This window comes from Phragmites australis, chromosome 13 (genome assembly GCF_958298935.1).
Source record: "Phragmites australis chromosome 13, lpPhrAust1.1, whole genome shotgun sequence".
Taxonomy (NCBI): Eukaryota; Viridiplantae; Streptophyta; class Magnoliopsida; order Poales; family Poaceae; genus Phragmites; species Phragmites australis.
The window spans coordinates 5,116,615-5,131,608 of NC_084933.1; the positions used below are offsets into that span (position 1 = coordinate 5,116,615).

Here is a 14,994-nt window from a genome sequence, read left to right on the forward strand (position 1 = left end):
GACCTGGCCGAATTACTGGGCCTTATAATGGATAACTACCTTTTACTTTACATAGAAGATAAATATCTACCATGGTAACTGTTTTGGTGCCTGCCCTCTGAGGTGTCAGCCGGTTGCAAATTATGGCCCGACGCCGCTCTACCGGGGGTGTCAGGATAAGCACCACTTGCACTGGCATTTATTGCTCATCACCTTGCATCAGGTCGGCGGTAGAGGGGGTGTCCTTTCTTCCCTGATATTATCTCCGGAGGGTGGTCGCGCCTTTAGGTTTCGGAAGACCGCATGGGCACCGGAGGAGCGGCCCAAAGGGGTCCGCAGCCTCTGGGAATAAGGCCTCCTGTTGACTTTGGAGGTCGAAGGCTCTGAGGGTACTTGCTGTAGCTCTGAGTCTTCGGAAGGCCGTGTAGGAGCCGGAGAGGTGGCCCAAAGGGATTCGTAGCCTCCGGGGATGGGGCCTCTTGCCAAGTCCAGAGGCCGAAGGCTCTGGAGGGACCTTTGATAGTGACCGCCAACCATTATCCTCAGGCTGGTCTATTTTCCTCCAACACCCATCACCTTCCAGCACTTTGTCCGGGTCGGAGAACCCACCTTCAAAATATTGCCACGTTCGCTAGCAACAAGCAGGTGGATTGACCATCAATACATCACAATATTCATATTCAATATGTTGATCTATTTAGAGGTTATTTTAATCTTTTTTTACTAATTCACTACTAGAAAATTGGAGCTAGATTTTAATCTATTTAGAGGTAATTTTAACATTTTTTCCTTAAATCACTACTAGAAAACTGGAGATCCAGGTAACAATGGCATAATCACATACTTTAAATGAGAAAAGTAGCCACAAATGAAAAGTAGTTCATCTCTATGTACCCTACAATGAGAAAATTGTAATTTTTACTCAATTAGAGCTCAACTAGAAAGTAGCACGATGTTGTGGCACGATTTGATCTATCGTAGGGAATTTTTGGTTATTAACAATTTGCTTACATGCTATTTTTAATCAATGGTGAGGGGATGCAAACTAACTCATATAAGGAAGGGCTTCAACTAGCAATATGTATTATTTATGTGTAAGATACATCTAGGGAAGTCTTAAAAACAATGTTTTTCCATTTTATGTTTTTTATCAATTTATGTAGAAATTAATGAAACATAAAGGGTTAATTGAAGATTAACCAAGAAATTATGTTAATCAACTGTTTCATTACTTGATGGTATTTTTCTGTACAGAGGATGATAAAAGAATCTTAACAAAGTTGGTGTCATCATTTTTGGATTTCTCCTTAATTAGTTATGGAATTAATAATTTACAGCTCAATTAATGGAATAAAGGAATTTCAGTACACTTTTCTGCAGTGCATGTATTTTTAACATGTATATTAAATCAATTTGAACACAAGAAAATTAGTTTCAACTTTTTTCGAGCTCTAATTACTTTTCTATTATTCCGATAATCTAATTAACCTCAAATACTTTTCCTACTCAGTTCTATCTAGCCTCTCTCTGTTTTGTGGGTCTTGGGCCTACGACTGCGGTCGACCTACAATAGAGGGAGAGGGGATCGACTTTGACCCGATTTTGACTGGTAGCCAGTGATGAATGACGGTGAGGTCTGGCGGGGGAGTGGTACCGGGAGGACCAACACGAGGAGAGGAATGCATTAAAGGGGTCAATGGTGACATGCACGTCGGCGAAACGGCTCATCGACGGTAATGACAGCGGTGACATTCTGAGAGGACGGTGGTGGCTTGACCCGACGATGAAGATAGGGAAGGGAGGAGAGCATGAGCTTCCTGGGATGGGGTGGGGATGTCACCATGGATTCGGCCTGGTCGGAGAGTGGCCCGAGGTGACTATTGGCGTTCAGGCGGAGGAGGAGCTCGAGGTGCCCGAATGGAGAAGAAGGAGAGGGTGCTAGTGAGGTTTCCGCCAGAGGGAGGGGTCGAGGGCGAGGTCCAGGTGTAGCTCCTCATCAGGTTTTCCCCCAAATTTTGAAGTCTCCAAGCGCAAGGTTCGGCTCCTCTTTGTTCTATTCCTGTTAAGTGGAGACTTATTAGTGATGGCCTGCAATACGAGTTGGCACTGACGTATCAGTGCCGGTTCATGGTTACCAGTTGGCTAGTATTAGTGCCAGCTCATGGTTACCAATTGGCACTGACGTATCTGTGCCAGTTTGTTCCAAGAGCCGGTATTGATCCTGAGTATCAGTGTCGTTCAACCCGACTCAATCGTTGATCGAGTGTGGGATGTTAAGAACCAGCACTGATACTTTATCAGTTTGGTTCTATCCTAGCTGGCATTGATAACCCAGCTCGGATGACTATTTCTGTTGTAGTGATTGTAGAAGCGCATGGACAGTAGATCTTTCAGCCATAAGCCTTTGGTCTGTTTCGGAGCTAGATGCTGTTAAAATCATATATCCTTCTTTAGGAACTGTAACCTTAAAAGAGATAGTGATCTTCATTTTATTGTTATCAGCCTATGTGGTCATCACCACATGTAGTTTGCCACCAATGTCCGTAATAATGTTATGTAGTCATTATAGTTGAGGAAGTATCTACATCAATCAGCATACTAGTTTTTGAATTTAATTGTGTCAAAATTTATTAACTGGAAACTGCAATATTAATTATCACACGCCTAACAAAAACCTAGAATATAATCACAAATAGCCCACAGCAATGTGCGAGTTATTCACCTAGTTGGTCACTAAAATGTAAGTTTACTCTGGTTCTTAACAGTGCTTATAGGTGGACCAACTGGTCAATGGAGGAAACAAGAAAGAGGAGAAGCACAGTGCCATGCCTTCTTAATGGTCTTGCCAAGGGGCGGGAGGCAGGGCCAAGGTGACCAGAAAATGCGACAACGGGATCATAGCTGATTGTGTTTTTGGGCCACATTTGGCATTTGAGACTTAAACCAACTACTTCCATGTGTTCATTCGTTTAGGTTTTTTTTTTCTGAGAGGCTGTCTTCAATGATTTGGGAGATAGTAGAAGCTTTAAAAAATAGCAAAAAATACAGAAAACATTCCGAAAATTCAGGAAAAGCCACATGAATATTCCAAGCTAAAATTTTATTTACCTCACGAAAAGATTTTTGTTGAGCAATAATCTACTAGTCATTCAGTAACTACAAACGAATAACTACCTTGACAACCGTGTGTGTCATAAATTTCAGCAAAGTCGATGAACAAAAACAACACAGGCCAGCAGTCCATGACTGTCTACTATAGAGCGACATTCGTCAGCTAGCATTACTTTAAAGACAGTCAGGCAGTAGGCTGAAGGCTTTCTTTGCAACAAGTTGACTGAACTGATGGGTGTACATGAAAGAGAAATTTAATAAATATTGGTCAGATGTTCATGGTTTGATGACTGTTGCTGCTGTCCTAGATCCTAGGTACAAACTGCAATTGTTGAATGCTCTTTTTCTCAAAATTAATGGGACAGAAAGTGCAGCTAAGGAACCCGTTGAAAAGGTTAGAGACTTGTTGTACAGCTTGGTGTTGCAATACCAAGATACCATGGAGGGTATTGCATCAACAGATGGTTCCGATACTAGAGCTAGTGTTGTTGCTCAGACCAAAGATGATGATGACTGGATTGACACATTCGATGAATACATAGCAAAGCAACCAGCTGCGACGTCTTCTTATGTGCGCACAGAGCTGGATTTGTACTTGGAGGAGCCACTGCTACCTAGAACACAATATTTGGATATCATACACTGGTGGCAATATGCAGGGCTCAAATATCCTACTTTGCGAAAGATTGCTCGGGATGTTATGGCAATTCCCGTGACAACAGTAGCATCCGAGTCAATATTTAGTACCGGTGGGAGGATAATTAGTCCATCTCGAAGTAGTCTTGCTCCACAAATGGTAGAAGCACTTATGTGTATGCAAACTTGGTCTCGAGCTGATATGTTAGGTAACAATACTTATGCATTTCTATATTTCAATACTTATGTGTAACTAACATGTGTATGCACTAACTTGTGAACACTGTGTTATTAGGGCATCAATCCACTTTTTCAAGCGCATTGAGGACTTGTCTTGAGGATGAAGAGGAAGAAATGGTAATATCATTCTATCCTTTTTTTTTAAATTGTTATCCTTATCTATCACTTAACATATGATTGTGCTAATGATGCTCTCTATATTTAGGAGGAACTTGATTCAGCTATTATTGATTGAACGAAGAATTGGAGGAAGAATTGAAGCTCTACAATTTGTTGTGGCTCCATACTTATCTTCAACTATTATTGTTAACTTTTATTTGGTCATTGGGCAAGACGTGTTGTAATAACTAGTAATGTACTACTCATTTTATTGTTGGCTTGTGTAGCTTGTTGCTTTGGCTACTTGCTTACTGTCAAGTGTCAAGTGTGAAAGTGGTATTTATGAATTGTCTTTCATGTGAGGATATGTGAGGATAAAACCATGAGATGGTTTGCTATTATGTAAGGATGCTGATAAAACCATGTTTTGTACTTCTGTATGTTTGTTGTTTAGTTGTTTCTAGGTTCTATACTTTTATACATGTATGAATGCATGGTTCATGGTTGATTTCATTATTTGGTGCATCTGCTACTTTATATACATCATTTTCATGGTTAGGTAACCAGTTCATGCTTCTGTACTTCAAAATGTACATGTTCTGTGACTACTGCATGTTTGGGTCCCCGCGGGTGCCCACGGGTCCCCGTCGGGTTTCGGGTCCCCACGGGTCCCCGTTGGGTTTCGGGTCCTCACGGGGTTCGGGGTCGGGTTCAATTTTGCACCCGCAATGTGGTTCGGGTTCGGATCGGGTTTTTAAATTCGGGTTTCGGGTCGGGTTCGTTCTGGCTGAACCCGACCCCGACCCGACCCGTTGCCAGGCCTATCATGAGACTTGATAAACATAGCAACAGTGCCCCAAATTTATTCTTCTGACAAATGGAAGGACTTGTCAGTATATTTGTCATTTCATGTACTTTATGTTAGGCTATACAGTAATAGAGACCGGTAGAATCCTTAGCTTCTGATGTCTTCCCTAGCTACGAGGTATCCAATGTGTCAGAAAACCTGTCTTAAGCTACTCATAGTCTTAAATACCTGATGTTTTGAAAACGTCCCGTCAAGCTTTTGAAATTTTAACTATTAATAACTTTTAAACCACATAGTTTAGAAATATTTATATTATATACGTAGATTTATCTTGTAATAACTTTCATAATCACATAAAATGATTGAATTTTCTAAATACTCTAGAAGAAAATAGTGGTCAAATATACACATTGGAGACTGTGTTATGTCCAAAATGTCAACTATTTTTTACCAGAAGGAGTAGTACCTCTATGTGGTTGAATTAGCTGGAGTATGAGGTACAACCATACCAGATATGTATCCTTCTAAAGTTACTTAGACAAAGCCATGCTTGCCGACCTAGGGTCATATAGTTGATCAGATGGTACTATCTCAGCAATCATGCCTAAAAGATTCCTTTTTGTTAACATGCAAATCTTGATTGCTTAGGAGTTAAGTCACGGTTGTTTAGAATGATATTTACCAGACTTATCTCCTTCCATGTATATCGCGATTTTTTTTCCTGTGTAACCTTATGTATATGGCTATATATGTATGAAACTGGAGGCCGCAACGTTTTGTGTGGTGTGCTTCCCCTAAAGTCTCTCTTTTTCGATTATCATGTATCAGATGCTCTTAAATTTCTAATTGGCTTCAGGTTGTTACAGGCTTCCAGCTAAGTTAGACATTACTACTAGCTAGCTACCTAGAAAAGTAAAAGGTCATAGCTAGCTGATGAGAGACAAAATTATCACCTTTCCTATAATATTTCTTTTACCTTTTTCATGTGTCATTTGCCAGTAGCATTATCTGTAATTTTCCTGTACTCCATTTGTTCAAAGAACAAAAATACATTCATTAAGAATTATAACTAAAACCTAACATTTATTGATTGCTGCACTGATGAAAAAGATCTTTGTACATGTATTGATTGTTACACTGAAAAGTTGTTTGTGCATGTAATGCCAAAAGTGCTTGTTACCATGATTCCATGTAATTCTAGTTGCTAAAGCTGTAGTCCATGAGCTTTCACTAATAACAGCATATCATGGTTTTCGCAAACCAATCTATTGCTATGCTTTCATAGGTTCAAAAGAATTATTTCTTTTTAGGAATGATTCCGCTGAAGAAAGATCAGCCATTGTAACTGCTTCATTAAATATGAGATCATGATTTGGTTAGATACTCTAGATATTCTACGCCATTTTCTCCTATAAGCATCATGATATATATCAGATCAAGTAGCTTCCAGAATAATCCATTGAACAGTATACCTACTTCGATGTGCTTTAGTACATTCACTTTAAGGCCTAGGTTTGTTCCTTATGCATGGATGGCATCTATATATGTTTCGTTTTAAACATCTCAAAAGAGAGAGAGAGAGAGAGAGAGAGTCCAGATTCAAGTACGTATCTTAACTCTACATATTCAACTGTATGTGCAAACTCGTCACCAGTATGACTTCGTTAGCTATAGTGCAAGAGGAGCATAATAAGTATACTAATGGAAAACCTCTACTGTTGATCCCTCAACTCTTCTCATAGTTTATTTTTTATCACTCACCTCCAATGCCAGATAAAACCTGTCCCTCCACTCTGAAAGCCAGAAATAGAGATTTTTTCCTATACTAATAAACACAGAGAAAAATAGGACATAGAATATCCTCTTAGGATATGCAACTGATATATCGGGGCACCAATCCATTAAATATTTCTTCGATATACCAATCCATTAAATATTTCTACTAGTAACTCTGTTTTATGCCATCAGCCAATAAATTAAATATCCAGCAAACAAAATATTCTAGACATTCACAGAGGAACTATAATATAATTTAAAAGTTTAGCATCATCATATTTACCTACAGAACAAGGATATAATAATATACCGCATTTTATTTTAGATGGGGTTGAGTGGATGGTATTTAGCTTTTATCCATTATCCGTGTATACAATTTATGATCATATTACAATCACACCACGAATATGATTTCTCATACCCAACTCTCAAAGAAAACTTCTCATCACATACTATTTATCCCTACTTCTGTATTTATTATTTGTTATTAAATAAGCTCCGCATTTTAGGAATGTTCTTTGTCACCCAAAAATAATTAAAGTAATTTGTCAATGATGACGATAATTGTTGCGTATGTAGTGTAGTAGTGGATCTCGATCACACACATTATCAAGAGATAAGGATCATAGTAGTCATGCAATAAGAACGGTAGTAGCGCACGCCACATAACTTTTTCACGTCTATGGCATGATAAAGTGAACACTGATAATTTTCTCCCGAATATAATCGAAAATGGTTGAATGACACATTCACCCAACATACCTTTTTCTCGAAGGAATAAATAGATATATCATGTTCGCACGGGTTACTACAATATTATACGCTTTTCAAACCATACATAAAAGAACAATTCATCAAATGTTTTTATAAAACATAACTATTTTTCATTTCCCTGCTAAAAGATTTAATTATAACAAACATCCGTCTTGAAGAAATATCAGATGCTGCTTGCCTCTAGCCCAAATTAATAACATTATATCATGGGAACCATATAGGACAATAACAAAGTAGATTAGTAGCTTTTACTGTTCCCATCACATTAAGAGAATTCAGGTGCAGGATCCTCACTTTTTAATTGTTTCGAGAATATCGCATAAATAATGCACGTGTCAGGAATATTGAAATATCATTGAATATAGTGAGATAGCGAACTTGAGTCAACCTATTTGATGGTTTAAAGATACTCTACAAGAAAGTAAAACATTTTAGAGATCTGCCCAAACTAAAAATTCCATGAAATCCGACATTGTGTAGAATTCCACAAAAACATTCATATGGTTTGAGTCACTCCATGCGTGGAAACATTTTGGAGATCCTGATTTAGGAGGATGTATCTATGTATTTTCTCAAAATTCAAATATCAATAAATAGAACACATCCACAGTACTAAAGTCTGAAATAAGAAGGAAAGGATTGTTGCTGCATTCTTGGGTTAGTTTCTGCATTTTTCTTAGGTAATTATTTCCATAAACGGTGAATTAGTATAGGGGGCACTCCTCATGTGATAGATTATGTGTGAAGGGTCACTGAAATACAAAAATAAAGAGAAAAAATTGTTAATATCCCCACACTTCAGTTAGTTTCCTGCTAAGTTGATTTTTTAAATATAAAATGAATGTGCTATAGAGTAATATAAAGATTCAAGATGGCTAGAGGTTTGTCTCAGCAAGAAAATTACCGACGGATTTATCTAACACTACACTTGCTAGCATTTTTTTTATTGATTGCATACATGTGCAATTACACAGCATTTGATGAAGCCCTAGAGATTATTTAGATGAATACAAACATAGTTCATATGTGGGCCTTAGAACCTGATACAACTACTTACTGTATATGAAAGTATGCATGCATGCGTAGAAGCCCATATATTTAGGAACTTTTTAGGGAGCACAGGCATTAAGACCAGAGCTAACAAGCATATATATATATCCATCATACAATGCAAACACACGTACATCAATCACGGATGACGGCCAAACTGTCTCATGTAGTTTTTGTATTCGTTGGAAGACATGGTGTGGTCTGAATCAGTGGACACACCGGCTGAATCAATACTGGTTCCACCTGCTATGAGCTTCCTTCCTAGGGTCATGCCACCTGCAAAGATGGTTCCTTCATTGCTTCCATAAGAACTTGCAAGTGAGGTTGGTTGTTCAGGTTTCATTCCATGAGAACTTGCATGATCAAAGTATGCAACTGTGAACATCATGGCCATCAGAATGAGCAGTCCCAGCGTTGGGGACTTCATCTGCATATACGCTGGATACACGTACTGATGTTGTAATTTTCTGAAGTAATAAATGGAAATTAGTTTGAACCATATTGAGGAATCTGATGGAGCTAAAAGGAAAAAAAAATACTCACCTGAATTATCTTGATTAGTTGAAAGCTTGTGCTGATGATAACCATGGACAAGCATGAGCTATGTATATAGCCATATTGATAGAAATGTAGCTATCTAGAAAGGGACACTAATAATATTATGCTATGGTGGAAAGCTTAGCTTTTGGCGCATTATGTCCACAAAACTGCCATGAGCAATGATAATAATTTAGATGTGTGACTATTAGGTAAATTTTATGCCTTATCATGTATACTTGGTTAGTGAACTATTGTGAACTCTTTGAATCATACTCTCTCCGTCCAAAAATAAAATGTGTGTTTGCTTTACGAAAAGTCAAACTTCGCATATTTTGACAGACACATAGTCAAATTATAAGTATATTTAGTGTATAAAAAATATACATTTAGATTCGTATTTCAAATTTCTTTCACGCTATATTAGTTATGTAGCTATAAATTATGTATTATGTGAGAAAATAATGGTTAAAATCTAATTTTGAAGACCAAACCAAAATTAAATGTGCCTCGTATTCTTAGATGGAGGATGTACATAACAACATCTAAGCATTCCGTTCACAAACCTGCGAACTATTTGTATCAGACATCTCTCATGAAGAATATTAGATGCTGCTCGCCTCTTTTCATGGCAACCCTATAGCTACAACAGGATTAAGTCGACAGATAGCTTTACTTTTCGTTGTTTGTTCAAAGAATTGCCAACATAGAACTCTCAAGTTCTAATTATTTTAGTCATGGGGATACATGGAAAGTTCAAAAATCACAAAGTACAGTACGACATTTAAGCTGAAATTGAACTGTATCAATAGAATATGGATTATTTTAGATCCAATTCTGGAAGGGATCTGAGAATAAGATGAGCTCCTTGCACGTTAGCATTCGAAGTAATGAATATGTCGCTGCCGAGGCTCAGTTGTGGTCAAGCCGATGAAGCCTCATGGTGACTGTTCGTAGGGAGCTTGTCCCTTGATCTGTGGGCTGTCACGAGCGGAGGCACAACAACTGGAAATCGTTGGGAAAGGCCAGGAGGCATCTGCCTTCCTATGATCCACTGGTGGAGGGTCATGTTGGGTGCATGCAAGGATCTAGTTGCAAATGTTTCATTTGGTAGCATGGCACCAGTACCGTCGGCAGCGACGGCTGTCGCCAGATCTTCATGAATTTGCACACCGTTGTCGACCACGGTGTTTGGATCCACCACCATTGGGTCAGCCGGTGGGGGGTCGTTGCCTCTGGCCATAAACACAAATCAATCTATTCGGCTGCTCTGGCTATTGTTGGAGTCCATGCAGTGGAAAACATTACGCTCCATGGGATCCCACTCGAGATGTCCCAACTCGTGGTACGCATCCAATGGTCTAGACTCGAGGGTACCGGTGTGGATCAGTCCACCTTGATCGTCCCAACAGAAAACTATAGTTTCGAAGATGATCTCAGAGTCGACAGGAGGGGACTCAAAGATGTCCGTTGTCGACTTGAAGTGGTCATAGAAGCCGGTGTCGGAGAATCCGATGCAAAAGTGAGCCCAAGGCATGATTAATCCTACAAAATAGAAGAAGTCTCTAACCTGGCGCACCAACTATCGAAGTTAATTCCTGACAATATGTCCATAAATTGACTAGGTATCTTCGAGTGTGGGGATAAATCACAAGATGAGACACACGATGTATACAAGTTCAGGCCTCCGATTGGATTAATACCTTATGTCCTGTGGGGGTGTTGCTGTTGTATATTGATGATCTCGAGTACAAGCAATGTGGCTAAGACTATTACAAAGAGTAGATCAGATCTAATCTAACCTAGGGATAAAGTTGCCAAGTAGCTCCTCTGTTCAAGTCTTGATGCTTGCCTCTCTCTCTTCCTTCTTGTTCTCTTCACCCCCAGCCTTTCCGCCTTATATAGGGGTGATGTATCGACTCCTACCCAGTCGTAGTCGATAGGGAGTTGTCTTCTTTGACGTCCAAGTAGATAGATTTGTTTTGGATACTGATCGTTCTGAGTTGGGTAACCAATCTAAACCTTCCTAATATGTACTTTCTTGATTCCAGGTGTATCAGGTACCGCTGATTCGGTTCTGTGATATCTGGAGCTACCTAACATGTGTTGTACGTACACTATCTATGTATGATATACTCCTTATGCGCATAGACTCTATAGTTAGATATTCGACAGAGGTAATCCCGTAAACTGTAATATGGATTGGTTAGTTACAACCTATAAATAGGGCTCAAGTGTAACTGACAGGACATGTGACCTTAATATCTGAGAAAGCTTCTCAACTTTGTGTACATTTCCCTCTAGCCTTCGGATAACTCCGGGGTCCGTAGGCCCATCACTTTGTTCAGGAACATTAGTTCCCAACATTTTGTAAATCCTTAATGTACAATACTTTCACATAAAATCACATAAAACATAAATTGACCATATATAACCATGGAGCATGGACATGTTATTTATTTGTCTCAGTATAATGTACACATTAGTACATTACATGCATGAGCATTGGAAAAGCTTGATATTCTAATACGCAGCAGATGGATTATATAGTACAAGGCAAATACTACTGCACACAGTAGACAGTTTGTGGTGGAAATTTTGTGTACATGACAACTTATGATTAAAGTTGCTAACTGGATATACTTTCCCTCGTCGATCAGGTTAATAGCTGCGCATGGTTCTGATGTTTGAATCCTTCATCAAGGTTTTTTCTGATTGTTGCGGATGAACCTTCGGTACTGATCTGCTGAGAGATCATGGTGGGAGTCTGTGGTTGTAGCTGCCATATCTGTGTTTGTGCTGTCAGCGTTGTTGTTAGTTGCCTGTCCTGCATTAATGTTGCTAGTTGCCTGTCCTGATAAACTGCTAAGTGATGGACTTACTCCAGTAGTGACTAGCTTGCATTCTTCTTTTAGTCCTTTGCGAGAAAGTGTTCCTTGGTTCATGTATACTCCACCCTCCACAAAATTGCAGGAGAACAGAACTACCAAGCTAAGTGCTAGAAGAATGGTGTGCGTCTTCGTCATTTCTTTCGCTGAATACACATAAATTTCATAAGAACACTATCGAAACTGACGTAGTTGAAGTCAAGAGAAGAAGTACTGTAGGACAAATTATTTTATCCATATATACAAATAATACTGTGCTACAAAAAATATCAGACATAGAGAATAAAACTAGAGAGTGTAGGCAAATAAAAGCACTTAAATATAGAAACAATGAATTCAAGTGTACAGATGCATTGAGGCGTGTTAATAAACAGAGATATAAATAATGGAATAAGGTTATCAAGACTTTTGCAGTGAAGTCTAAACCAGAAATGTTTGTAAGTGACTATATAAGAGCCCTGCGAGCTCCTGAAAAAGGTAAATTTTAGTATGCTGTAAATTGTCCCAGTCAAATTGGGTGGTTAAATTTATCTGCTAGCAAAAATGCACTACCACAGAACCAGCCAAAAATAGCAGTTCATCAGTGCCAGTTGCCCAAGAACTAGAACTAAAAATGTATCAGTGCCAGTTTTTAATCTCATGCACGCGAATAAGGATTGAGTTGCTAAGAACCGGCACTAAAATGGACTATTAGTGCTGGTTTCCTGGCTGGAACTGGCACACAACCGACACTAAAACGGACTATCGATGCCGGTTCGAGCCACCAACCAGCAATAATGTGTTCGGACCTGAAATTTGCCTCCAATGCAATTTTGACTCACGTCATCAGTCCTCATGTTTGGCTCTAGCTTATCTCTCACTTATCTCTTTCTTCGCTGCCTCTCACTCCATTAGGCATAGAGCTCCCTCCCTTCCCGAGCTCCCTCCACGGCTGTCATCCCTCCCTCCCTAGGCTCCCGGCCCCGGCCAGCCTTCCCTTCCTCCCTAAGCTCCCTCCGATCCCCGAACGCCATCCCTTCCTCCTCGGGCTCCCTCCCTGGCTACCATCCACGGTAGCGTCTCTACGAGGACCACAAGGAAGCTAGCCCGCCTTACCGCATCGGGACACTTTGTCCCCCCAAGCCGGGGCAGCCGTTGTCGCTCTGTCAGATTCCACACGCCTTCGTCAACAGGGATCCACAGGAGCGTGGGCTACACTGGTGATGGGATACTAAGTGAGGGGACGATGACCGGGGAGGGCGCTCTGAGGCACTCCATGAGATGTGATGAGTGATGGTGATACAGGCGGCAGTGTCGGCGGTGGTGGAGGGATCCTGAGTGAAGAGACGACAGCTATGGACACAAACGCGCGTTCCAAAAATAGTGTAGAAACTTTCAGGGCAAGAACTCAATCTTCCAAGCCATTTTTGGCCTTAAAAATTCTCTCAACCCAACAAAGTGGGGGAGGAACAAATGTAAAAAATTTTAGATGTCCGTATGCAAAAGTTATGCCCATTTTACCGAATGCACTCCGGGTCACATATCAAATTATAACCCGCAACAAAATTTGGTAAAATTAGTTATCAGTGACGGGTCATGGTTATGACACGTTACTAATGACCTTTGGCAAAGAAGGTTAAAAGGATAAAATATTCGGTTTCTATGACAACTACGTGATAGCAGAGGTGGTAATGTGGCTACAGGCGAGAGGAGGAGGTCACGGGTTCGATTTCCATGGAATGCAAACTTGAAAATAATGTGAAAAAAGTGTGGTTTGTGAAGTATATAGGATGGGCCTGCGTTGTGATGGCTCGGGTGAAAAAAATATTTTTTTGACTTTTTTGTGTCCAAAAATATGAAAAATATACATCTGTCATTAGTGACGGGTAAAGATTACTAATGTTTAGTCACTGTTAACTAAACATTAGTGATAGGTCATGATTATAACCCGTCACTAATGACCTTATTAGTGATAGGTCATCACCCGTCAGTAATAATCTACCATTAGTGACGTGATAAGAGTGATTGGTACATGACCCATCACTAATGATGGTTATGACCTGTCACTAATTACTTTTTTTCACGTAGTGGGTGGCGGCAGCCGAGCCGGCTCGACTGCCGCCACTGCTGGCGCAATCAGCCACTGCTGTCGTGCCACAGCTCAGGCTCATTTTTTTTGCTCCTGAGAACTACTATCACTGCCAATTCTAGACCCGGCCGTGATAGTTATGATTATCATTGCTGAGTAAAGACCGTCGGTTCCAAAACCAATAGTGATGAGGTTTTAGAACCGGCAGTGATTGGCCTTTTTGTAGTAGTGATGGGTGAACATCTATTTAAGAAATGACCAATGCTGCACCCTGAATACTTTGATAATAATTTTCAATAGATCCTTGGCCATCGTTCTACCCTTTGGTGACACAGTATAACTCACATACATAGAACTTAATTTGACATAGCTAACGTACTTAGGCCACTACTGCAACTTGATCTATCCCTCTTTGTAGCACATCCATGATCAAGGTGTGTTAAATAACTACCACTTTGAGACAACTATATGCATACTGATTTACCCCCTCGTGTACTACAGCCATGAATTCCGTATCGTTTCCTAAACACACCAATTGATATTTCTATGGATTTTGTTTCCTCCACCATCTACTTAATCATAACGGAACACATTTGATGAAGTCGTAGTCACAAGAATCTGGTACATGATATATAGTTAGATTTCATCAGAAAAACGGTTCAAATGAGTTATCTAAAACTTAAAAGTCAGACAATGGAAGAACTTTACGCGATAGTGTGTATATATATAGAGAGAGAAGGGAAGAAGATATTGTGAGCACTTACATTTTGCGTGTACCTCTCCCAGCTTGGAAGTATGCATATGTGTTAATGAGGGGTTACGATATATATAGGAGAAAGACTGGTTGACATTACCTCAATAAGGTTATCATCTTGCAACTAGGGTTGTGTGGGTTTTATGCACGCGCACTTTCCCGTGGACAAGAATCATGAAGCACCTCTCGAATAAATTTGACACATGGAAGACAAAGAACGCAAATGGTATAATTGTGTCGCCAATAACAAGAAAATGACTGAGTGGCACATGTA

General features: G+C 39.8%; 1 long non-coding RNA gene across 1 annotated transcript; it reads right to left on the reverse strand.

Annotated features, from left to right (window-relative positions):
- Nucleotides 1–11,441: 11,441 nt before the first annotated feature.
- On the reverse strand, nt 11,442–14,760 carry LOC133889003 (uncharacterized). The gene is made up of 2 exons (XR_009903851.1): nt 14,731–14,760; nt 11,442–12,044 (listed from the first exon to the last, which is right to left on the reverse strand). It is a non-coding gene; the product is annotated as an uncharacterized LOC133889003 (long non-coding RNA).
- Nucleotides 14,761–14,994: the final 234 nt, after the last annotated feature.